Source organism: Carlito syrichta, unplaced genomic scaffold (genome assembly GCF_000164805.1).
Source record: "Carlito syrichta isolate Samal-C Ts95f unplaced genomic scaffold, Tarsius_syrichta-2.0.1 Scaffold315300, whole genome shotgun sequence".
NCBI lineage: Eukaryota > Metazoa > Chordata > Mammalia > Primates > Tarsiidae > Carlito > Carlito syrichta.
Genome location: NW_007259396.1, coordinates 126,005 through 151,408, shown reverse-complemented (window position 1 = coordinate 151,408; position 25,404 = coordinate 126,005). Strand labels below are relative to the sequence as shown.

At 41.3% G+C, this 25,404-nt stretch overlaps 1 protein-coding gene and 1 pseudogene across 1 annotated transcript in view; both read right to left on the bottom strand.

Moving 5' to 3' along the window:
• The window catches only part of ASCC1 (activating signal cointegrator 1 complex subunit 1), a 125,176-nt gene that overhangs the window by 80,205 nt on the left and 19,567 nt on the right, over positions 1–25,404 (bottom strand). The gene's annotated exons all lie outside the window — the stretch shown is intronic.
• On the bottom strand, positions 9,643–10,457 carry LOC110594427 (annotated as a pseudogene).

Sequence of the window (25,404 nt, the reverse complement as noted above, 5' to 3'; positions counted from 1 at the left end):
TTTTTTTTTTTTTGAGTTGGAGTCTCACTTGATCACCCAGACTGGAGTGCAGTGGCTGCTCCCGGCCACCGCAGCCTCGCCTGCTGGGCTCCGGTGATCCTTCCACCTCAGCCTTCCGAGTAGCTGGAATTACAGGCATGCACTACCACCCCCAGCTGATTTTTTTATTTATTGTAGAGATGAGGTCTTGCTGCCCAGGTGGGTCTTGAACCCGCGGGCTCAGGCAATCCACTCACCTCAGCCTCCCAAAGGCGCAGGATTACAGGCTGAGCCACCGAGCCCGGCTTGTTTAAATCATTTTTATGTCTTTGTTTTTGTGAAGTTTCTGTTTGTGTCTTTTGCCTATTGTTTAATAGCATTTTTAGTCTTTTTTCCTTGGATTTTAAAAAGTTATTTTTATATTAGGGCTGTTAGCCCTTATCTGTGATATATGTTGCGAATACTTTCTTCCAGTATTACGTTTGCCATTTGACTTCGCTCATGATTTTTTTTTTTTTTTTTTTGAGTCAGAGTCTTACTCTGTCACCCAGCTTGGAGTGGCAGTGGACTGCTACTCATGACCCCCGCAGCCTCTACTGCTGGGCTCAGGTCAGCAAGACCTCATCTCTACAATAAATCAAAAAAGCCTCCAGCAGGTCAAGGCTGCAGTGGCCGGGAGCGGCCACTACACTCCAGTTTGGGTGACAGAATGAGACTCCAATTCAAAAAAAAAATGAAGAGATGCATAATTTCACTCAAAAAAGAAATGCAAATTAAAACTATACTAAATACTGTTTCTCATAGATCAAAGTGACAAAAATTTAAAAACTTGACATTATACTCTGGTGGAGAAGCTGTGGGGACTCAGGCACTTTCATGCATAGTTGTTAGTGAAAAAGCACAGAGTGGTACAACCCCTATGAAGGGAAATTTGGCAATATCTAAAAAACAAGAGATACATAAGTATTTACCATTTGACTCAATATGTTATAGACTAAATTATGTCCCCTAAAATCCATACGTTGAAGTCGTTACACTTAATATAAACACATTTGGAGACAGTGCCTTTAAGGAGATAAAGTTAAATGAAGTCATAAGGGTGAGTCCCTAATCCAGTAGGACTAGGGGCTTATATAGAGGAAGAAACATCAGGAGTGCAAAGGCACAGAGAAAAGAAAACCATCTGCAAGGCAGGAAGAGGCTTCATCGGAAAAAAACCCTGCCAGCTCCTTGATCTTAAGTCTTCCAGTTTCTAGAACTAAGAGAAAATAAATTTCTGCTGTTAAAGTCGCCCAGTTTATGGTATTCTGTGACAGCAGACTAATACACCCAGCAATCCTACTTCTAGGAATTTATCCTGAAGATATATGCCCAGCCATTTAAAATATATGCCACAAGGTTAGCCACTATGCCATTATTGCAAAATACTGCAAAAATACCTACATACTCAAATATAGAAGACTGGTTGAAAACTTATGTGTAAACACATTATAAACTGATCTGGAGTGATGTTTTTCATTTTATTTATTATTAAATGAAAAAAGCAAAGTATGGAAGAGCATATATACTTTGTCACCATTTGCTAAGAAAGAAAGGAAAATAAGAAAGCATTCGTGTATCTGCTTATACAAAAAGGAACACAAGACAAATAAACCAGAGGACAATGACACTGGTGACCTATAAGGGATGAGGGGGAATGGGGCAGAAGGAATACAAGAATGTGTGACACTTCTGGGTATGTGTGCCTTTTATATCGTTTTGACTTTTGGAAGCGTGTTGATGGTATATTCAAAAAGCATATTCAAAAATAAAATTAACAAGGATGGGAAGGGGGAAGAAACCTAAATTTGAAAGTGATCTAAAACCCAACTGTATTTTAAATGAATACCAAATCCACACTAGAGGGAGTTAAAAAAAGAAGAACTAATGAACACAGTATTTGACTTCATATTTCAGTGTCGGGTAGGGGTGGGGGGAGAACTGCACACTAGTCTTCAATTCTTTATAGTAAGCTTATTCTTGTACAGGTATGGACAAGTCATATCAAAACTATTTTAGATGTAATACAGGGCTGGGCAAATGAGTAAAGGTGTTGATGATGCTGGAAGCCAGGATTCTTTCAGTGGAAGGAGGGACATACAAATACAGAATGGGGGACAGTAAGAAAGTAGGATAGACCAAAACTATCTTTTGAGAAGCTCTGATTTCCAAAATATGTAAAAGCATGAATAGGTGCCCATGTATATGTATATTATGTCTGTCTGTGTGTGTGTGTGTGTGTGTGTGTGTGTGTGTGTGTGTGTGTGTGTGTGTGTGCCTATATTTCCTAGATCTGTCCACTACAAGGGCCTAAAAGCAAAGACATCCTGGGTATACCTGGCATCCACATCTAACTACTAAAAGGAACTAGGGCTCCTTGGAGAAGTGGCTCATTCCAGGCCTGGAAAAGCAAAGAACAAGATAAGCTTGGAACAGCTTTTTATGCTAGAAAATATGAAAATTCTGAAAAGAAAAAAAATAAATAAGGCAGGCATGCCACCAACACAGGAACCAGCTTGGTTAAATCAGGGACAGTTTGAGAACCAAAATAATTATAATTAATTACTATAGAAATCTATAAATGATTAAAAAAATAGAAATGTGTGATTCTGTATCAAAGGTAATAGATAGATGAGAAGAGAGGGTTGTATCTTATAGTATAATACTGAATGCCAATTGATAAATATAGAAAAAATACTGGAGTTGGAAAATCATAATTTTGCAACCATCATAATGAGATTCAGGCAAGAATCATTAAAGAATATTAAATCTAAGGGGAAATTTTGTTGAGGGATAGAATATTTGCATAATCTTAAAATGTCTCCTCACAGATTGCTTATGGTTGAAAGGAAAAATTATAGTAACTATGTGCGATAAAGAAATTAATCAACACTTTGACTGGATAGTGTCAAAATTAACATCACCAATGAGAGGCACTGTATAGTGAGAAGGGCCCTCATCACTTATGCAGTGTTCCATGCAGAAATGCACAACCTAAATCTACTCATGAGAAAACGCCAGACAGACCCAAAATGAGAAGCATTCTATTTTAAAAAGTCAAAGTCAAGAGAGACAAAGAAAGGTTGTGGAAATGTTCCAAATTCAAGGAGACTAAAGAGGCATAACAATTAAAAATAAAACACCCAATCCTAGACTGAATCCTGAACTAGAGCGAGAAAAAAATGCTACAAAGAATATTATTTGGTTCATTGACAAAATTTGAATATGGATGGTAAATTAGATAAAGTCATCAATGTTAAAGTTATTAATGGTGAAAACTATGTAGTATTTATTTATTTATTTAATTCGGGATCTCACTCTGTCACCCAGGCTACATGGAGCGCAGTGGCACAATCACGGCTCACTATCTCCTAGCTCAAAAGATCCTTCCACCTAAGCCTCCTGAGTAGCTAGGACTATCGGCGCATGCCACCAAACCCTGACTAATTTTTTGATTTTTTTGTAGAGACAAGGTCTCGCTATGTTGCCTAGGCTGGTCTTGAATTACTGGTCTCAAGCAATCCTCTCGCTTCAGCCTCCCAAAGTGTTAGGATTACAGATGTGAGCCACCACGCCTAGCCTTGATTATTACACATACATACATATACATATATATATTTTTTTTTTGAGTCAAGGTCTTACTCTGTCACCCAGGCTAGATTACAGTGGCATGATCACAATAATCACAACTCACGGCAGCCTCAACCTCCTGGGCTCAGATGATCTTTCCACCTCAGCATCCTGAGTAGCTGGGACTACAGGTGTGTGCCACCACACTTGGCTAATTTTTTTTTTTTTTTTTTTTTTTTTGAGAACAAATTTTCGCTGTGCTGCTTAAGCTGGTCTTCTTGGTTATTATAGTTTAAAAAAAGAGCCGGGCTCGGTGGCTCAGCCTGTAATCCCAGCACTTTGGGAGGCCGAAGAGAGTGGAATGCCTGAATCCATGGGTTCGGGAGCAGCCTGGGCAACTTAGTGAGACCTCATCTCTACAATAAATCAAAAATTAGCCAGGAGTGGTAGCTGGAGCGTGCCTGTAGTTCCAGTTACTTGGAAGGCTGAGGTGGAAAGATCACCGGAGCCCACCAGGTTGACACTGGGGTGGCCATGAATGTGCCACTGCGCTCCAATCTGGGCGACAGAGTGAGATTCCGACTCAAAAAAAAAAAAAAGATTTGCCAGGCATGGTAGTACATGCCTGTAGCTCAGCTACTTGGGAAGCTGAGGCAGAAGGATCATTTAAGCCCAGGAGTTTGAAACTAGCCTGGAATACATACCAAGACCTCATCTCAAAACAAAAAAATTTTTTTTTAATTTAAAGATACTGAAGTATTTAATAATAATGGGCTGACATATGCAACTCATTCTAAAGTAGTCCAGAAAGAAAGAAAAAAATAGAATAATAAAACAAATGATGAAATATTAACAATAAGTAAATCTGAGTAAAGGATACTGTTCTTAGTTTTACAAGACGCTTTACTATGAGTTTTAAATTATTTCCTGTATTAGTTCCCAACTGTTGCTGTAACAAATTACCATAAACTCAGTGGCTTACAACAACACAAACTTATTATCCTACTCTCCTCTAGGTCAAAAATCTAAAATGGGTCAGCAGGGCTGGGTTCCTTCTGGAGGTTCTAGGGTAGAATCGTGTCCTTGACTATCCTAGCTTCAAGAGGCGACCTGTATCTCTTGGTTCAGGGTCGCCTCACTCCAACCTCTGCTTTAATCGTCACATCTCCTGACTGATTTTCTTGCCTCCCTCTCATAAAGACCCTGTGATTACACTGAGCTTGCCTGAATCATGTGGGATAAGTGAAGATCTTTAACTTAACTACATCTCAAAGTCCCTTTTGTCCTTCAAGGTAACACAGGCACAGGTTTGAGATCAGGATGTGAAGAGCCATCATTCTACTTGTCAAATCCCCTCTTCCCAAAATGGTTCTTAAGCCATCTTTGGAGATATATACTTGGATGATAAAACTAAACTAAAGAAAACTAAGGATGTGATTATTGTAAAAGTCGGGACACTGGTTACCCTTCAAGGGAAGAAGGTGGAGGCAAGAAAAGGAAGTCTACAGTGCTGATGAGGTTGTCTCTCCAGCCTGCATGGCAGTTACAAGAGCATCCATTTGTTCTGTATAGTCTTCTGGTGTGATATTTAACAACCAAAACGTTATTAAAAAAACTCTAAGCACAAATGTAAAAGAAAACACAATTTGTGTTTAAGCTTTTTTTGATGCTGGAGATTTTTTTTTTTTTTTTTTAAAGACAGGATCTCACTGTGGCGCTTAGGCTGGAGTATAGTGGCACAATCACTGCTCACTGCAGCCTCAACCTCCTGGCTGGGCTCAAGCAATCCTATTGCCCCTGCCTCCTAAGTAGCTAGGACCACAGGCACACACCATAATAGGCAGCTAATTTTTCTATTTTTTTTGTAGACAGGGACTCGCCGTGTTGCCCAGGCTAGTCTCAAACTCCTGGCCTCAAGTGATCCTCTCTGGCTTGGTTCCCAAACTGCTGGGACTATAGGTGTGTGAACCACCGCACTCTGTCTTGTTGGGCTTTTTGACGATAAAATTACACTATTTCCTCTTTAAACAACAACAACATCAAAAGGGACTGGAGAGAAGAAAGCAAAAGGGAAGAAATGCTCTGTCACTAGCATGTCAAATCAAGATTTAACCAGACTCAATTCGAAATTGTGGACACTGCATTCAAGTACCTTTCTAGACTTGAAAATGATGAGCAAACTAAGGGGGAAACGGACCCAATAGATTATTGTCTTAGTCACTTTCATGTTTCATTACGCTTTCCTCCTTTGCCTTTCTCTTTATACTTAAGTCTTCGCTGTCATAATGTGCCCTAACACCCAGCTAGAAAAAGGAAGCTCTACAACTTTGCTTTCCTTGCCAGTGCACTATCACTTCAGTCAACTTAAGTTTACCTGTCAAGAAAACACTGAACACTGGGCAACAAAACACACAGAACACAACAGAGCAGGACAAGGAACAGATGGGATACCTAGAGATCACACAATCTAAAGTCTTTTAAGGAATGTTGAGAAATTTTAAGGAACTCACAAGAGTTCAAATAGTCCTTAACTCTATGCAGATTACATAATTTACAAGCAACCCTCCTGGACTTTTAATGAATGGCGAACACGCTAAAGTTTGCTCTGCCTAACAACGCTATCTACAAAGAAAAACTTTTCTCTTCCTGAATTATCTAAATTGAATGTGGAACCAAACAATCTTCAAGGCAATGGCATAAATCCCCAGAACCACTGTTTTCCTTTGCTTGGAATATATCATATTCCTGCCACAAGGCTGTTCATTGAAATGAATAAAGACCAACATCAAATTCTTTACTCCAGGGGTTTAATTACCCCGGGCCCTGCTCCAAGTTCGCTATTACTCGGAGCTGGAACTATTTTATTTTACTCCATTAGGTTGGCCACCCAGGCTGGCGCCTGAAAATTCTAATGGTATTGACCTTCCACACAGCAGGGAGAAGCAAAGGGTGAAGTAACAGGAATTTCCTGGGGCAGTTCAGTCAAGATAAAAATAAAAGTGTTTCTTTATGGCTAAGTCATAACATCTCTGAGCTTCAGCTTCTTGGTTAAATAAGGTCTCATCTAAGGGAGGAAATGCATGCAAAACCTTCCTCCACAAGAAACTAATGTGCGGGCCTAAGTCACAATTCAGAGTTTAAGGTTATGTCCTGATCCAGCAGTCCGAGGTGCACAACCTTAGCCTTCTCATTCACACTGCAGTTCATGATTGACCACTAGCAATCACATCATCAAGGTCCTTCACTGGTTTCACTTTTAATTCAACACTCTGAGCTGGGGCAGAACTGCTAGTAACACTATCAATATGAACAATTAACAAGAAATAGCAACACCTAAAAATGTTGAGCTTGGGGGAAGGCCAGTAGCATGGATAAGAATAGTATGGACAGCCCACCATGGAGGATTCTGCTTCCTTAAAGCTCAACCATTCCTCCCAAGATGGGACATAACACAAGCGCATCTCCCAGAGCTGTCAGCAAGCAGAAGGGAGGCCTCTCTTCAAACTTAAACCTGTAAGGTCACGCTTCATACTGCTTCATGACGGTAGTTAAAACTCCTAAGAATCTGATCCGAATGTGTAGCACTGTAAATAATTTATAGCACTCTGCCTTGATGGTACATGCTGACTGCCAGGGACAAAAAAATAATCCTCAAATTATATTCACATATGTCATCTTTTAGGAACTGCAGGTGTAACACAGGTCTGTGCCTTCTATAAAAGGCCTGTAACCTAGGGTTCTAATTCTAACTCTGTCACAAACCAGTTGAAATCAGGCAGGTCATTTCACTTTTCCAGGCCTCAGTTTCCTCCTCTCAACTAAGGGAGATGGCCCCAGTTTCCCTCTGAGTCAAGGTCTTAGAAACTTTTTACATGTTCCCACAAAACCTGTGATAATTACCTGTTAATAAAAAAGATTATTTGTGAGGGATCCACCAATTCACTTCCTGATATTCCAAGCAAAGAAAAAGAAAATAAACATGCTTCCCCTATACTCAACATATTTTTCTTTCTTTTTAAATGGCCAAACCTGTAGAATCACTTCTGGGCAGATGCTATAAACCTCATTCATATATGAAAGTCCTTCCAGTAAGACAAAGTGGTAAAAAAAGCATTTGGTTTTGCAACCAGACAGGTCTATGTTCAAATTCTAATTCTGCTGTCTCTCAGCAGCATGACCCAAGGCGAGTCACTTAGTTGCTCTGACACTCAATTTCATCATCTATAAAACAAACAATACTCCCGTCTCAGGTATGTTCTGAGGATTAAATGAAATACAGGTAAAGTCTTCAACACAGTAGTATGGAATAAATTAAGGCTTCCCTCTCTTCTTGCTTTTTGCATGACTACGCAACACTAGACAAATGCCATCTTTGCTCTCCCTTTTAAAGCAACATTGGAAGCTAAATTAGGCTCTGCTGAGTCATTTCCATTATTCTTTGAGAATGTTCAGAAAAGTTGACTTTGACTTGAGAGTCTCTGTTACTAATGAAATACCTTGTTAAATTGTATAAGCTTCAGAAAAATGGGTTTTGATTCTTCAGGCTTTTAAATTCTATCTTTTCAGACTTAATTACAAGAAAGTAGAGAGGTTCTTAAAAACAAGGACAAATAGTCAAGCATCATCTTTTATACTGACAAGAGAAAAGAACTTCTCCTACATGGTCTAAATAGCTACCCATTAAAAGAGGAGTGAAGAGCACCTCCTCTCACTAAAGGACACACTACCCCGCTTGCCTTACGCACAATGAATACTTAAGCCTACTTTTCTAAAAGTTTAACTATTCCGTCAATTTCACTTGCGAGCACTAGTTAGCAAGGCAATCTTACCAACCTACATGTATTCCAAGGGCAGACGCTGTCCATCCTACTGTTTGTGATGGGCTCACAGCACAACACTGTTCACATGAGATCCTCAGCTGCTTCTTGATGCCACTCATCCTCACTTCTGTGTTATCACTCTTTCTCACTTGAGCTTATTACAAGTCCTATTTGGTATACTAATAAGTGTAACAACAATAACTAACACTGACTCAGCACTAGCTATGTGCCATGCTCTGCTCTAAACACCTTAAACGTATTACCTCACTCTTCATCGCAATACTGTAATGTAAATACTATTATCATCATCCCACTTTAGGGCAGATCTCGGAAATATCTCTGGAATACGTCCCCTCCCGAATATGCCACAGCCCCTAGTCTTCATTCTTTTCTTTTCTTTTCTTTTTTTTACAGATAACCTCATAGATTTCTGTGTCATGTTATATAGAGATATATACATATATGCCTTTTTAAAAAATACAATCAATTTCCCTTCCTGTCCCTTCCCCTCAAACTTACAAAAGGAGATACAAATCCTTGTGAATTGCCATCAGGCTTCCCAAGGTGGTCAGGGCAAAAAAAAAAACTGTCTTTCAACATCTTAAGAAACAGCTGCCCTCCTTAGGCTCTGGCATCATCAGAGCAACAGCATCCCTGGGATCCAAGGGATGGAGAGAGGAAAGAAAACAACTGTATTGTGACAGGATTCTAGGATGGAAGCGTCTAGTGGCTCCTGGAATGGCAGATTGGCTCCCAGAACTCTCAGGGTGGGAAGAAAGTAAGGGCCCTATGGCTCTTCAGATGCTGCCCAGGAAGTGAGGGGTAGGGAGGAGGAATTGGGGATTAGGCATACAGGGACAGGGGTGGCAGGGGAGAGAATACCTCTGGGTTATGTTGGCGACTAGGCAACCCCTATGAGGGCTCTACCTACTCAATGACATATAATCAACAGAGACATGCTGAACTCTAGAAGAAACAGAGGAGATAGCATGACAGGGAGGGGGAGCAATGAGACACACAAGAAAGTCACAAAAAACAAAAAGTACCAACCAAAACATGACCTGTACTTGCCTCCTCCCTAGAGAAGGTGTGATCTATGCTTGGGGGTGGGGCAGGTAAAGGATCATGAACCTAAGATTATCTGCTTGCCAAGGGCACAGGAAGGCTCTCTGAGGGCTCCTAAGAGGCAGGCAGGCAGCCAGGACATCACAACCCCAAAGAAATGACAGTCCCTTCAATTCGACGTGGACCAAATCTTGGCACTCCCTTGGAGTCCTTTGCCTATTGAGGCTTTCTTACTGGGCTAGTCTTGGTTGGTGGCAAGAGCTGGTTCCCTCAGCTTAGTCAGGAGTTGCTCAGGGTCCTGAGATGTGGCTGCGGCTGCCAAGCCATCATGACTTTAATGTTTTTTTAAGGCTGGCAACCTTACTCTCAGTCTGCTGCTTCAGGCCCAGCTGCTGCTCCTTGCGCTGGTTGGCCCAGCTCACCTGCTCCTCAATGCCTGACACCACAACCTCACAGTCACACACCACTCCAGCAGGGTTGGGGCAATGGCACTGAGGTCCTAGCATGTCCCGCACGATGCTGTAGTCAACCTCCAGCTACTGACAGCGCTAGTCCAGGGAGCCACGGAATATGTCAGCACACATGGCCTGAATCACAAGGTGTTCCAGCTGCTGCATGCTCTGCAGTGCTAGGGTCTCCAGCAGTACTACGTATGGGATGCACTTGACTTTGGCAGCTAGGGTGACAACTGATAGGTGTCAAAGCTTATTCTTCTGAGTCTCTGTGAGCGGAGGAGGATTCCAGGCTTCAGCAAAGTAGTCAGCATATGTCCCATATGCAAACACTGTGAGCAGCCAGAATGTGGCAGCGAAGTCGTTCTCAGCCAGCTCTCTAACACTAGGCATATCGAACAGCTCTCAAACATGCAGACACCAGTGGCCTCCAGCACCAGGCGGATGAGTGTGGCCAGCCCTGCCCCTTGGTCAACTTGGCCAGGAGCAGAAACCGCTCTTGGCTCTGCCCTGTCACCTTTACTTCCTTCATGGCTGTACTGCACTGAGGTACCTGGGCTCAGGAGGTCTGAAGCCTGGGCCAGACACTGCAGGCCACCACCTGGAAGCTTTGTCCTCCAGCGCCCCCAGTCTTCTTTCAATATACAACATCAACAACCTCCTACCCAATGCCTGCCTCTGGCACCCACTCCTTAACTCTCAACGCACCCTCCACGCTGCCTTCAATTATTTTTCTACAATGCTATGTACATCTCAGTCTCTGCTTAAACTCTTAGTTTCTTACTATTCATAGGAAATATTCCAAATCCTTAACCCACACAAGACCCTTCACAATCTAGATACTATTTAACTTTGCACTTTTAACTCCTCCCTCTTTCCCACCCAACTCCTTCTTAGGCTCCAGTCTTAACAAATGCCTCACTCTTCTGAACAAGTGGCACAAGTGGCATTTCCAAAATATTCACCCGCCCCACGTTCCTTGCCAGCCTGGCACAAACTCCTGTCCTTCCTTCAAGACTCTGTTCAAGAGTCAGTTCTTGTGTCAAGCCTTCTCCAATCACTACAGAATCTCTACAGAATGCCAACTGCACTCCCCTCACAGCACTTATCTCCCAGTACTAAAACTACTTCTCTAAGAAGTCTATTTCCCACCATTCAGAGTATGAAATCCTTAAGGATAGAGCCCATTGTTAGTATTAACAATGTACTCTAATGTACTAACAATGTATGTTAATACTAACATCCTATATATTTTATCTACCTGGTATACGGGAGACATTTAATAAATAGTGTATGGGCCAGGCGCGGTGGCTCACGCCTATAATCCCAGCACTTTGGGAGGCCAAGGTGAGAGGATTGCCTGAGCCTATGGGTTGGAGACCAGCCCTGGCAACTTGGTAAGACTTCATCTCTACAATAAATAAAAAAAAAAAGTAGACAAGCATGGTGGCGCATGCCTGTAGTTCCAGCAACTTGGAAGGATCACCTGAGCCCAGCAGGTCAAGGCTGTGGTGGCCGGGAGTGTGCCACTTCCCTCCAGCCTGGGTGACAGAGTGAGACTCCAACTCAAAAAAAAAATAAAAAGCAAAATAAACAAATAAATAGTGTATGAATGAATAAAACACAAAAACTTGTTCATATATACCATTCCACACAAATGGTGCAATATATGAGTCTTGCAAACATATCTTTTCTTACTTTTCTACCCAATATCAGAACTCAGGAGTTTTACAATTTTTCTTATAACCATCTTTGTTCTAAATTAATTCATAACTACAAAGCCTGCAACTTCCCTTCTACATGAAGGACTCTAAATTGTACACTAAAGCTTTACAGAAACATTTTCTTCAGTGAATAATACTAACTGAAAAAAAATAACCATAACTGAGGGAGTTAGGGGGACACAGACCCATTACCCATCCTGCCTAGTGTCAGCCTTCACACCACAGTATAAGCACCATCATGATGTTTCTAGAGCTATAACCTATTCAGGTTCTCTAGGTAGCCTGAAAAGTCCCCTGGTGCTTCAGACAGATCTATAAGCCTTCAGAATGTTCCACCACACACAGTTTTGAATTACTGTTTTTCATTACTGATGTGCTTTCTACTGGACCCTGCTGTGAGATAAAGTGGAATTATAGCAGCATTACTAGCTATAGAATGATTGAGAGATATACAGGGTTGTAATATACTTCTTGAACTTGAAGACAGCAAGACATCTTTGAATCTTAATGCAAGAGAGTAAAAAAAATAAGGTGTCGTTTATCTACAGATCACATAGATGAAGAATACCTTGCCAATGTCTGGGAGCAGCTAAATCCTACATTAAATACTCAGGCTTAGGGAGCTTAAGCACAAGGATGATAGCGATAATGCTTACAGTCAAACAGTATTTCTTTATAACTGATAAGCATGAAGGAAGGTGATTTCAGGAGATACTATTCTAAAAGGTAAATTCTGTTTCTCTGGAGAGTCAGGGGTGAGATCAAGGACAAGTATGCTACCAAAGATAGAGGGAAAAGGAAGAAAGAAGTTCAAGGAAAGGTGCTAGAAGGATAGCATGAGACTTAAAAGTAGAAAAGTTGTCTATTATACCAAAAAATGTAATCTTCACAATGTTTAACAATGAAAATTAATAGCTGTGATAGGCAGAGTTCTCACAAGACCCCCAATGACCTTCATTCTGGTATAAGCCACCCCCTTTGTAGCATAACCTATAACTGTGATAATTTATCATTCCTATGATTATATTACGCTACATCGTACATATAACCTTAAGACAGAGATTATCCCAATGAGTCTAAACTATACACATGAGAGCTTTTTTTTTTTTAAGTCTCACTCTGTCACCCAGGCTGAAGTACAGTGGCACAATCATGGCTCACTGCATTCTCAGCTCCCTGATTCAAGCAATCCTCCTGCCTCAGCCTCCTGAGTAGCTGAGGTTACAAGCACGCAACACCATACCCAGCTAAATTTTTTATTTTTTGTAGAGAAGAGGTCTTGCTATGTTGCATAGGTTGGTTTTGAACTCACAGGCTCAAGCAATCCTCTTGCCTCAGCCTGCCAAAGGGCTGGGATTATAAACATGCACCACAACACCCAGCCTACATGAGCTCTTTAAAAAGCATAGTCTTTGGCTGGTAGTTAACATCAGAGATTTGAAGCATAAGAAGGATTTGATGGAGCCGGGCATAGTAGCTCACACCTGTAATCACAGCACTTTGAGAGGTGGAGGTGAGAGGACTGCCTGAGCCCATGGGTTAGAGAGCAGCCTGGGCAAACTGGTGAGACCTCATCGCTATAATAAATCAAAAAATTAGCTGGGCGTGCACACCTGTAGTTCCAGCTACTTGGAAGGCTGAAGCAGAAGGATCGCCTGAGCCCAGCAGATTGAGGCTGCAGTAGCCATGTGCATGCCACAACACTCCAGACTGGGTGACAGAGTAAGACTCCAACTCAAAAAAAAAGAGAAAGATTTGACAGAAGCCAAAGCAGCCACATATCAAGGAAGTTAGGCCTTCAGACTTATAGTCTCAAGGATCTGAATTCTGCCAACCTGAATAAATCTGGAAGTTGATTCTTCCCAAGAGCTTCCAGATTAAGAGTGTGACCAACTCCTTAATTTTGGCCTTGTGAGACCCTAAGCAGAGAACCTAGTCCAGCCCACTAGATCTTCTGACCTATAGAACTGTGGAACTGTCACAAAATTGTGAGATGATAAATGGATGTGGCTCTAAGCTGCTAAGATTTGTGATAATTTATTATGCAGCAACAGAAAACTCATAGAGGGGGGTCAGGCACGGTGCCTCAGTCTGTAATCCCAGCACTTTGAAAGAGAGAGCACTTTGGGAAGCAAAAGGACTGCCTGAGTCCGGGGGTTCAAAACCAGCCTGGGCAACTTGGTAAGACCTTGTCTCTACAATAAATCAAAAAATTTCGCCTGGCATGGTGGCGCAAGCCTGTAGTTCCAGCTACTTGAAAAGCTGAGGCAGAAGGATTGCCTGAGACCAGCAGGTCGAGGCTGCGGTGGCCATGCGCATTGCCACTGCACTCTACTCCAGTCTGGGCAACAGAATGAGACTCTGACTCAAAAAAAAAAGAAAACTCATGGGATAGGATATAAATATAAACTGATAAACACATGTTTCAAGAGAACCTTTCAACCCAGAGACCCAAAAAACGCTTGACGTATTTGACATGAGCTGTAAAGAAGGATAAATTCACCTTCTCAAAAAAAAAAAAAGAAAGAAGCAACAAATTAATAATATCAATTAAAAATGTTTTCAGAAGATGAAGAGTCTCACATTTAGTCCTGAACCAGCACTGAAGGTGAACATCCTAATGAACATGAGACCTTCTTAGATGATATCTGATCTGTATGTTATCTCTTTTTAACAATCAGGAATAGACTATGATTTGGAGTTGGAAAGTTTTGCTGTTCTTTTATTTTTTTTGAGTCGGAGTCTCACTCTGTCACCCAGGCTGTAATGCAGTGGCACACTCACAGCCACAACAGCCTCGACCTGCAGGGCTCAGGTGATCCTTCTGCCTCAGTCTTCCAAGTAGCTGAAACTACAGGCACATGCTACTATGCCCAGCTTATTTTTTTATTTACTGTAAAGACAAGGTCTCACCAAGTTGTCCAGGCTGGTCTTAAACCCCTGAGTTCAGGCAATCCTCTTGCCTTGGCCTCCAAAACAGCTGGGATTACAGGCTTGAGCCACCACACCCGGTCTTGCTCTTTTTTAAACCACCAAATACTGTGCAAAGTATTACCTAATTCTAGTCAAGAGTGGTCCCAGTTGACAACAGCTGCTGAAATCAGGCTGGCAGCATTGATTAGCAGTTAGTTAGTTGATTAACAAGCAACTATTAATTGATTAGCAAGTAACAATCAAAATATTTTCAATTTAAACAACATTTTTTTCCAGTCAAATAATTTTTCCTCAGTGACTCCCAGGACTATTTGTTCTATTGGATTGTATAAAAATCAGAGCAGCTACTGCACAACTTTGTACCATCTGCTGAGGCAGATGCATTGCTTCATATATTTTATCTAGTTTTCTAGCTATTATTGGTAGAACGCCAGGTACTATAGGGAACTAATTCTTCATGGGCAAAAGGAAAAGTCTTAATACATTTTTTATTTTGAGTTTTATTTGAATAACATAACTTTCTCGTTTGTAAAGGGCTCACTGGTTTTTGCTATAGTCACTACATTAGTCACATAACACTGTGGTACTCACTAACAGTGGCACCCTCTCTAAACTTCTCCTTCATCTATAAAATGGGATATAAATATCTACCTCCTAAGGATGGACTGAAGATTGATCAAAATGAACATAGGAGTCATCTGGAACACTGTCTAGCACAATGCTAGAAAGCAATAATTAATTGTTATTTTATATATCATTCAACATCAATTGGGTGGTGAATAGTGGAAAACTCAGGCTCATTTATAATATTACAGATTATTAGCAGAAAAAAATGCATGAATAGCAACATTATTCATAATATTCTAAAAGCAGAAAAAATCCAAATGTTCATCAAATGAATGGATAAATGGAATATAGTATATACTTACAATGGAATATGTCCATAAAAAGAAATGAAGTAGTGTTACATGATACAACATGGATAACCTTGAAAATAGTATTTCGGCTGGGCTCGGTGGCTCAGCCTATAATCCCAGCACTTTGGGAGGCCGAGGTGAGTGAACTGCCTGAGCCCGCGGGTTCGAGACCCGCCTGGGCAACTTGGCAAGACCTCATCTCTACAATAAATCAAAAAATTAGCCAGGCGTGGTAGCACGCACCTGTAGTTCCGGCTACTTGGAAGGCTGAGGCGGAAGGATCGCTGAAGCCCAGCAGGTGGAGGCTGCGGTGGCCAGGAGTGGCCACTGCACTCCAGTCTGGGCGACAGAGTGAGACTCCAACTCAAAAAAAAAAAAAAAAACCCAAATGCAACTTCAAGAGATTAAAAAAAGAGCAAAAATGAAAATTCCATCAGATAGGATTAGCAACAGATTAGACACTACAAAAAAATCAATAAACTTGAAGAAACTATCCAAACTGAAGCAGAGAAAGAAAGAAAAGAAAGTTCGGAAAACAAATGAAGAGAACCACAATAACCTGTCCACCAACATCAAATGATCTGTTATATGAATAGTTAGAGTTCCAGAAGGAAAAGAGAAAAAGACAGATAAAAGACACTTAAGGCCAGGTGTGGTGGCTCATGTCTGTAATCCCAGCATTTTGGGAGGCAGAGGTAAAAGGATTGCCTGAGCCCACGGGTTTGAGACCATCAGAGGCAACCTGGAGAGACTTCATCTCTACAATAAATCAAAAAAAATTAGCCAGGTGTGGTGCTGCACACCTGTAGTTCCAAGTACTTGGAAGGCTAAGGTAGAAGGATCACCTGAGCTGAGTAGCCATGAGCATGCCACTTGTACTCCAGCCTGGGTGACAGAGTGAGTCTCTGACTCAAAAAAAAAAAAAAAAAGACATTTGAGGAAATAATGGCTAAAAATTATCTAAACATGGAGTGACATCAGCAAACTGGCAGACTAGGAAGCTTTAGGACCTCGTTCTCCCAAGAAAATATCAAATAACAACAACATTATAGGCCAAAGTAGCTTTGGAAGAGCCCTAGAAACCAGCTAAGAAGCACAGGAACCAAACACACACCTACTCAAGAAAAAGTCACACTTCAAAATGGTAGGAAATTGTGTGGCATTATTGCTTACCCTTGCAACACCCAATCTGTCCCACCTAGTCCCACCAATGGGAAGAAGCTACTCAATTTCCAGCTCCTCCCTCAGGATGAGAGCAAAAGTAAAACCAGTTTGCAATGCTCTGGCTAGTTTGGGGGTTGCCTGAGGGATAGGTTTCTTATTTGACTTGCAGGGCTGATGGGAATGGGAGTCTGTATTTCAGGTTGGAGGCCACTGAAAGCAGCGGCAGGCACTAGAGCTGAGAGCTGTAGGCCCATGGATACCTGGGGGCAAGAGATTACAGGCAGAGGAATACAACACCCAAGATTCTCAGAAGCAGAGGTTTAGACTCTTAGAGAACTAGGACATTTAAAAGCAACTACAGGGCCAGGAGCCGTGGCTCACACTTATAATCTCAGCACTTTGGGAGATCAAGGTGAGAGGACTGCCGGAGTCCACGGGTTCAAAATCAGCCTGGGCAATTGGCGAGACCTCATCTCTACAATAAAGCAAAAAATTAGCTGGGTGTAGTGGCATGTACCTGTAGTCCCAGCTGCTTGGAAGGCTGAGGTGGAAGGATTGCCTGAGCCCAGCCCAGCAGGTCGAGGCTGCAGTGGCCGTGAGCATGCCATTGCATTCCAGTTTGGGCGGCAGAGAGAGACTCCAACTCAAAAATAAATAAATAAAAGCAGCTACACATACAGGAAAACTTAAACAAAAGAACACACACAGGCTCAAGGAAGACATATCCTCAGGAAATGCTTGAGGGGACCCTGACACAAATCTGAGAAAATTTAAGCATCAAAATAATTAAGCACAATAATACATCATAAATTCCTGGGAAAAGAAAAATTCATGAAACCATACCAATAACAAAGTGATAAATTAAAAAGTAAGAGGAGGATGGGCTTGGTGGCTCAGCCTATAATCCCAGCACTTTGGGAGGCCGAGATGAGTGGATTACCTGAGCACACGGGCTCGAGACCAGCCAGGGCAATTTGGCAAGACCTCATCTCTACAATAAATTTTTTAAAAAATTAGCTGGGCGTGGTAGCTCATTCCTGTAGTTCTGGCTCCTTGGAAGGTTGAGGCGGAAGAATCATCAGAGCCTAGCAGGTCGATGCTGCAGTGGCCTTGAGCATGCCACTGCACTCCAGCCTGGGCAACAGAGTGAAATTCTGACTCAAAAAAAGTAAGAGGAGCAGGAAGCTTTTCTGCTTACAGTAGAATGTAGAAAGCTGAATACTAAAAGTGAGGGGAATGTTAGAGTTGGAAACTGATCATTCTGCAACCATCATGGTAAAGATTAGATAAGGCAAGAACCATCAGAGGATGCTAAACCCAAGGAGAGGTGTTGACGAGAAGTAAGAAACTTGCATGGTTGTTGAGTATCTCCCTGAAGATTGCTTATTAGTTGTAAGAGAAAAATAAAATAGTCATTATACTTAGAAGATATTGGGCAACACCTTGACTTGGCATAACATCACCATGTAAGATTAATGAACATTATATGCCTCTGGATGTGGCAGCCTAAAAACATAACATCACCTGTGCAGTACTCTAACTGAGAAAGTATAACTTTAAGCTAAACATGAGGAAACATAAAATAAACGCAAAATAAAAAATTATCTATTTAGGAAAAAAAAAAAGGTGGGAGAGTGGGAGAGGACTGTATTTTTCAATATATCAAAGACATAAAATTCAAAAAAGCTATGAAAATGTTCCTGCTACAATAGGTTAAAGAGACATAAAAACTAAAGGCAATGTCTGACTTTCCCCTGGAGCTTGTACTGAAGAGGGAAAATACTATAAAGAACAGTATTAGATCATATAGCATTAATGTATATGGCTATTCCTTTTATTATCTTTTTATAATTGTTTTTTGAGTTGGGGATCTCACTGTGTTGCCCAGGCTGCAGTACAGTGGCACAGATCATGGCCCACCACAGCTCAACTTCTTGGACTCAGGCAGTCCTTCCACCTTATCCTCCCAAGGAGCTGGGACTACACGTGCATGCCACCATGTCCAGCTAACTTTCTGCTTTTTTTTTTTTTGTAGAGAAAAAGTCTCACTATGCTGCCTAGGCTGATCTTGAACTCCTGGACTCAAGCAATCTTCCCACCTCAGCCTCCCAAAGTACTAGGATTTTAAGCGTGAGTCACCGCACCCAGGCTTTTTTTTTTTTGAGTTGGAGTCTCACTCTGCTGCCCAGGCTAGAGTGCAGTTGCATGTTCATGGCCACCCCAGCATTGACCTGCTGGGCTCCGGCGATCCTTCTGCCTCAGCCTTCCAAGTAGCCGGAACTACAGGCACGTGTTACCATGTCCAGCTGATTTTTTAATTTATTGTAGAGATGAGGTCTCGCCAAGTTGCCCAGGCTGTTGTCGAACCTGTGGCTCAGGCAATGCCCTCACCTCGGCCTCCCAAAGTGTTGGGATTACAGGCTTGAGTCACTGTGCCCAGCCCAGGCTTTTTATAACTTTTTATAAATAGAAGTTATTCCTAATAAAAGGAAAAAAAAGGCAGCTAGACAATTACATATAGAAGAACAAAGAGTGACAAAAAATTTCTTATCAGAAACTATACATGCCTGAAATCAGTGGAATAATATCTTCACAGTACTGAAAGAAAAGACAGCTGGGCTTGGTGGCTCAGCCTGTAATCCCAGCACTTTGGTAGGTCAAGGTGAGAGGATTGCCTGAGCCGGCGGGTTTGCAACCAGTCTGGGCAACTTGGCGAGACCTCATCTCCACAATAAATAATAAAAATTAGCGAGGTGTGGTAGTGCACACTGTAGTTTCGGCTACTTGGAAAGCTGAAGCAGAAGGATCACTGGAGTCCAGCAGGTTGATGCTAGGGTGGCCGTGAGCATGCGTGCCACTGCACTCCAGCCTAGGTGACGAAATGAGACTCCTGAGAGAAAAATAAAAGAAAGAAAAAGCTATCAACTTAGAATTCTTTAACCAATAACATGTCTTTTAAAAAAAGAAGGTAAATTAATTTTTTTTCTTTTTTTTTTTTTTTGAGTCGGGATCTCACGCTGTTGCCCAGGCAGGAGTGCAGTGACACGATCACTGCTCACTGTAGCCTTGACCTCCTGGTCTTAAGCAATCCTTTCACCTCAGCAGATTTTTTCAAATAAAAGTTAACAGAAAATGTTTCCAGCAGGTCTGAACTATAAGAAAGGTTACTAGCAGTAATGGGAAACTGCCAGGGGAGGGAGGGTAGGATTGGCAGCTGAAGGAAACTGCCAGGGGAGGGAGGGGCACACCTCACCACCAAGAGTACCTGCATAATGAACATTAGTATACCTGACCCTGAATTGTACCCCACATCTTTGAAATGAAAAATAAAAAAGTGAAAAAAAAAAGAAATGTTACAAAAAGTTATTTGTACACAGAAGCAAAATAAATGACAACAATAAGGCAAAGGACAGGAGGGGAGGTCAGCACAGTAGCTCACGGCTGTGGTTCCAGCTACTCAGGAAGCTGAGGTAAGAGAAACCCTTGAGACCAAGTTTGAGATCACCCTGAGCAACACAGCAAGACTCCATCTTCTGGCTGGATGTGGTGGCTCACATCTGTAATCCCAGCACTTTGGAAGGTCAAAGTGGGAGGGTTGCTCTAGCCCAGGAGTTCAGTACTAGCCTAGGCAACACAGCAAGACCTTGTCTCTACAAAAATATCAAAAAATTAGCCAGGCATAGTGGCACGTGGCTACAGTCTCAACTATTTGGTTGGCTGAGGTGGAAGGATTACCAGAACCCAGGAAGTTGAGCTGTGATCATGCCATTGCATTCCAACCTGGGTCACAGAGTGAGATCCCAAATCAAAAAAAAAGGAAGACCCCAACTCTACAGAAAAATTTTTTAAAAACAATAATTCAGCGGGGCATGGTGGCTAATGCCTATAATCTCAGCACTTTGGGAGGCTGAGGTGAGAGAATTGCCTGAGCCTGGGGGTTCGAGACCAGCCTAGGTAACTTGGTGAGACTTCGTCTCTATGATAAATCAAAAAATTAGCCAGCCTTCAGGGCGTATGCCTGTAGTTCCAGCTACTTGGAAGGCTAAGATGGAAAGATCACCTGAGCCCAGCAGGTCGAGACTGTAGTACCCGTGAACATGCCACTGCACTCCAGCCTAGGTAACAGAGAGAAACTCCAACTCAAAAAATAATAATAATAATAATAATAATCTGCCAGGCGCAGTGGCTCATGCCTATAATCCTAGCATTTGGGAAGGCAGAGGCAAGAGGACTGCCTGAGCTCAGGGGTTTGAGGCCAGCCTGGGCAACTTGGCGAGATCTCGTCTCTCCAATTAAAAAAAAAAAAAAAAAATTAGCCAGGTGTGGTGGCACATGCCTGTGGTTCCAGCTACTTGAATGGCTGAGGCAGAAGGATCGCCTAAGCTCACCTGGTTGGGGCTGCGGTGGCCGTGAGCGGGCCACTGCACTCCTGCCTGGGCAACAGAGTGACAGTCCAATTTAAAAAAAAATAAAAATCCAGAGATGGTGGAGTACACCTTTAGTACCCGCTACTCAGGAGGCTAAGACAGGAGGATTGCTTGAGCCCAGAAGTTTGAGGCTGCAGTGAGCCGTGATCACACTACTGCATTCTAGTCTAGGCAACAGAACAGGACTATCCTCAAAAAAAAAAAAAAGGCTAATCAAGACTGTATGGTATTGATGTAAGAACATGTAGATACATCCAGAAAGAGACTCACACACAGAAAGTTATTTGATTTTTTTTTTTTTAAAGACAAGGTCTCGCTATGTTGCCCAGACTGAGTGCAACAGCTATTTACAGGTAAGATCACTGAGCACTACAGCCTCAAACTCCTGGGCTCAAATGATCTTTCTGTCTCAGCCTCCTGAGTAGCTGGGACTACAGGTATGTGTCACCGTGCCTGCCTAAAGTATTTGATTTTTTTTTTAAAGCAAGATTTATGGTTAGGCTCGGTGGCTCCGCCTGTAATCCCAGCACTTTAGGAGGTCAAAGCAAGAGGACTGCCTGAGCAGTAGGTTTGAGACCTACTCAGGCAATATTTATACACACACACACACACACACACACACAGACACACACACAGACACACACACACACACACACTTAACACAAAGATCTGCACTGAAATTATTATAATGACTTTATTTATAATAATCAAAGACTAGAAACCATCCAAACATCTATCAAAGGTGAATGGATAAAGAAACCATGATACATTCGAGCAAAGAAATACTACACATGAATAAAAGGAAACAAACTACTGTGGCACACAAAGTGAATGATCCTCAAAACACAAAACATTTTTGAACAAAAAAAGCCAAACAGAAGACTATATATTGTATAATTCAATTTATATGAGATTCTAGAAAAGGGAGCCCTGATGGCAACGGAAAGCAACTTAGTGTTTGCCTGGAATCACTAGTAGGAAGTGTGAGGGCAGGGAGTGGGGACCGACTACAAAGTGGAAACATTTGGGGGTGACGGACATGTTCTCTATCTTGTTATGGTTGTCACTGGTACACACCTTTGTCAAAACTCATCAAACTGTATTCTTAAATGGGTGCATTATATTGTATGTAAATTATAACTTAATAAAACTGACTTTTAAAACAGAATGGAGGATTTGCTGAAGGGATAAGGAAGGTTGCCAGCTTGGCCTGCAGTAAAAATGTAATGTAAAAAAACAAAATGGAAAAACTATGAAAAAGTTTAAAGTTTGCATTCCTTTAACCCACATTATTCTACCTCTAGAATTTATCCCCAAAAAAAAAAAAAACCCAGCAGTCAAAAACATAAAAGATGCATGTGTTACACAGATGTTCACTGCAGAATTATTTAATAAAAATAATTTCCTCCAAAGTTTCATCAATAGGGGATTAGTTAAATTAACTAGGGTACATTCACAGAATATTTCACAGCAGTTAAATAGAGAAATTAGATTCTTATGTATGGACCTGAAACACATTTAGTAAAAAGGGTAATTATAAAATAGAGTATAATTTTTTTTACATTTAGAAACAAGGTCTCACTGTGTTCCCCAAGTTAGACTAAAACTCCTGCACTCGAGTAATCCTTCTGCCTAGCTTCCTAAGTAGCTGGGGTGCCTGTTACAGCGCCTGGTTAATAAATGTGTATAAAAAATACATATGTAAACTCAAAAAATTTATGAACCAACTGTGTACCAAAAGTTGTTATCTTTTTCCTATATTATTAAGCAAAGGGATGTTGAGATCATCACTATTTCAGAGATGAGGGAATTCTCAGAGAAGTCAGATGAGTTACAGAGGAATTAAAATGACTGACCCTAGCCGGGCGTGGTGGTACGTGTCTACAGTTCCAGGTACTTGGAGGGCTGAGATGGAAGGATCACCTGAGCTTGGCAGGTCAAGGCTGCGATGGCTGTGAGCATGCCACCGCACTCCAGCCTGGGCAACGAAAGGGAGACTTCGACTCAAAAAACAATTAAAAAAAAAAACACTGACTACCAAACAGTCTCTTAGAAAACAACTGGTATCTCAGTGAACAGGTATGTTCTTCAAAGCTTCTAGAAGGGAACGTACTTAAATTGGAGTCATAAATGCAGAGTACTACTGGAAAATGCCTACAAGCTTTCACAGCCATCTACATGGCATTTTAACATTAGAACAAAACGTACTAAAAATCTCTTCCATATAATGTAGATAATGGTCCCTTATATATTTTCTCTTTTATGTTGTGCTTATTTCCAGCTGCTTTCAGAGCCTGATTTAAAGGCAGGAAGGAAGCTGTGTCAGTATGCAGTCTCCCAAAAGCAGGAAGGAAGTACTTCAGACTGATTAAAGCCAGCATGACATTCACAGCGGACAATCTCATTCCAGCCAAATTAAAGTAGTAATTCCAATATTTGTTCTCTGTCAGCCATGTCAGCAGCCAAAAGAAACATGAGAAAGTGAGCATGCGAAAGCACACGTGCACAGGAAAAAAAAAAGCGAATTTATTACAACCTGCTTGTCTCATACAAAGTATTTATAACATTCCAAGGAATACATACAATGACTGAGCTTCAACTAGTTGGTATTTACAAGGTAAAATCATTTCAAAACTTACCAGCCTCCCACAAGATTATCAGGCTACACTGAAACTTCAGTGTTCCTTATCTGTTACCCCATCCTCCGTTCCCACTGAGAATGAAATCATCATGGTATGAAATGTTAAGGGGAAAATGCTTTTCTGATGGTTTGCTAATAAGACACATCCACATGTAAATAGCTGAGTATTTGGGTTTTGAGGGGGTTTTTTGAGCTTGACTTTTTTTTTTAGCTGGAGTCTCACTCTGTCACCCAGACTGGAGCCTAGTGGCACACTCCCGGCCACTGCAGTCTCACCCTACTGGGATCCGGTGATCCTTCCACCTCAGTCTTCCAAGTAGCCAGAACTACAGGTTTGCGCTATCATGCCCGGCTAATTTTTGATTTATTGTAAAGACGAGGTCTCACCAAGTTGCCCAGGTAGGTCTTGAACCCACGGGCTCAGGCCATCCACTCGCCTCAGCCTCCCAAAGTGCTGGGATTACAGGCTGAGCCACTGAGCCCAACCTTTTTTTTTTCTTTTAATGCAGAAATAGATCAGGAGGAAGCCTATGTGAATTCAGGGAAACAAGATAAGAAGTTAATTGAGAAAAAAGGTAGAAATATTTGTAGGTACATTTGATAAAACTTGAGATCTCTTGCACTTTCAGTCCGGGTGACAAGAGTGAGACCCCCAACTCAAAAAAGAATACCCATAACACCCAATTATAGGTAAAAATGAGAAAAGAAACCAAAATAAAACTCTAGCTTGGAGCAAAAAGTGCCATAACATTTCCTAAAGATAATTTGGATGTGTATACATATCAAAAACCGGGCTGGGCACAGTGGCTCACAACTGTAATCCCAGTATTTTGAGAGGCCAAGACAAGAGGACTGCCTGAGCCCAGGAGTTCGAAACAAGTCTGGGCAAACATAGCATGACCTCATCTCTACAATAAATCAGAAAATTAGCCAGGCGTCATGGTGTGTACCTGTAGTCCCCGCTACTTGGAAGGCTGAGGCAGAAGGGTCACCCGAGCCCAGCAGGTCTAGTCTGCAGTGGCCTGATCATGTCACTGCACTCCAGCCTGGGCAACAGAGTGAGACTCCAACAAACACACAAAAAAAACTGAAACAAACATATACTCTTTATCCACTTCTAGAAATTTAAGTAAGAAAATAATCAGTCAAGTGCAGGAAAATGTATGCAAAATACTAATAACAATATTATTTATAATAATGAAAAAATAGAACAATAAACAAAAGGTTAAATAATTATTCATCCATGTAATAGAATGGTGTAGTAGCCATGGAAAAAATCAAGTCATCGTCACAGTTAATGAAATCAGATTATATTATTTTAGTTATAACTGCTATAATTTCCTACCTGGTCTCCAGAACACAGGCAAAAAATTTAGCGTTTGTTCAATGTCAAAACAAAGCTCATGGTATAATGCTATGTTTCAAAGAAAGTAGAATATAAGACCATATACAAGCTAAATTTTATTATTTTAATATATGTATGGGTACAAACACATTAATCTATGTATATATAATATGCTACGATGGTACCTCTCAGTGGTGAGATTATGAGTGATTTTTAATCTTTTCTGCATTTTCTAAATTTTCCATAATAAACATACATTGCTTTCATAATTTTTAAAAATCAATAAACATTATCTTTGTGGTTTTTTTTGTTTTGTTTTTTTTTTTT